Consider the following 2,016-nt stretch of genomic DNA (forward strand, 5'->3'; position numbering starts at 1 on the left):
TAAATATTGCTTGTTTGGATAGGCTGCCAGGAAAAAGCCTCTTCTCTCTAAAATGAACATGGCAGATGGTAGCATGGCTTAAGCTACGTACACATGTCCAATGGTTTTCGGCCCATATCGGACGAGAATCTGGAGTATATACAGCACCCATCGTCCAAATGACCGTCGTAGCGGATTAACCGATGATGGATGACGAACGATTGTTGGAAGAGAGAGAGCGTGCAGCAGGGTGCCGCTCCGTCGCTCTCCCCCTCCCCTCTCCATAGAGCAGAATGGTGCTGTATGTACAGCGCTCGTTCATGCATCGTGCAGTCCTTTGACGTTGGAAAGGATCGTGAAAGATCCTTTCCAACGACATTATTTGCACATGTGTATGCAGCATTAGGTTTGCAAAGTTGCATCTGAACAAATTCAAGTCTTTTAGAACAAATTCCTTTGCAAAGATAAGATCAAGGTGGAGATTTTTGGCCATAATTTACATACAAATCCAAACTGGACAAACAAAAATGTGACTTTTTAGATATCAAAAAAATATTTTCATACATTTTCAAAAAATTTTAATATATAAAATATATATAAACAATACTGTTTATTTGTAAAATTGCCTCGAAGTGATGCACACTGCATTTTGTTACAAGTATCAAAATCCTGTATATAGACAAATATTTTTTGCAGTCATAATGCAGAGCACCAAACAAAGCATATGAGCAAAATATATGCAAACACTTTATAAAAAATGTCAAATGGTTTTGAGAGATGATAATTTTAGCTTGTACTGCAGCCACGGACCTGGGCACGTTTCAGTCATTCAGACTTGGTTGAAATTGTGTCATGCAACCGGACAATGATCCCAAGCACACCAGTTAAAACATAATATTCCTGTCAAAGAAGTCCTAACTTCAACCCAATGAAAATGCTGTGATGGGACCTTAATAGAGCTGTGCATAAATGAATGCCTAAAAACCTTATTGAACTAATGAAATGTTGCAAAGAAGAGTGCTCCAAAATTCTTCCAACAACATCATGTGGGACTTATAAAGCCATAAAGTAAAGAATTACAAAATAAATTACAGTTTTTTGTTTTTTTTTTGTTAAATGTTTTATGTATTTTTTTGCCTGATAATAGATTTATATTATTTTAGAACTTGCTAAGGATCAATTATTTTTTATTATGGCTTGACACAAAAAACTTAACAATTAAAAGATGGTATACTTTTTTTTTCTCTTTACCGCTTGTATTTCTATCCTCATATAGGTCAAAATACACCAGCTTCTTGGTCATCCCAGGGGTGACACCACTGCTTATTTTTCAAACACTAACTTGGATAGAAGTGTAGCAGTGTTGTTAATCTACTAAAGGAAATAAAAAAGTAAACCTTCAGCTGCCAAAAAATAAAGTAATTTCAGTCATTTCTGCTTTTAAGCTTACTATAAAAAATACTGATATATCTTTTCTTTTTTAACTATAGAACTACTTTAATTTGGTCAATTATTGGAGAGAGTGATATCACTTGGTATACCACATCCCTTCGTTATCACAAATTCCCAAAAATGTTCTACAACACATGTTGAGGGTTTTTTAAGTACTGTTGACTTTTCACACATATTCATCATTAATATTTATTCACAATTTCTCAATAAAAAAAATCACATAATATACAGATTATTATCCTCATACATTATACATTTGTTGTTAACAATGTCTGGTATCAATCTTTTTTCATCATATATAATTTTGTTCTTGTTGCGTTTCGCTTATTATAGATTCATCAGAAAAACAAATTTCAATATCTTCATATATAATTTTAGGTGTAAATAAATTCATTTTACTATATAAAGAAAGAATAGAATGTGGTGAAAATATAAATTGATGCTCTTTCTGTCTTAATCGATTACTAAAACAATTTTATATACTTTTGTATTATTATAGCCCAGTTATTATAGCCTATGTTGTTGCCTAATTTTGTCCTTACTATAAAAGAAATAAGAATACTATAAATGAAATAAAAGAATAAT

Source organism: Pyxicephalus adspersus, chromosome 9, assembly GCF_032062135.1.
Source record: "Pyxicephalus adspersus chromosome 9, UCB_Pads_2.0, whole genome shotgun sequence".
Classification (NCBI taxonomy): Eukaryota; Metazoa; Chordata; class Amphibia; order Anura; family Pyxicephalidae; genus Pyxicephalus; species Pyxicephalus adspersus.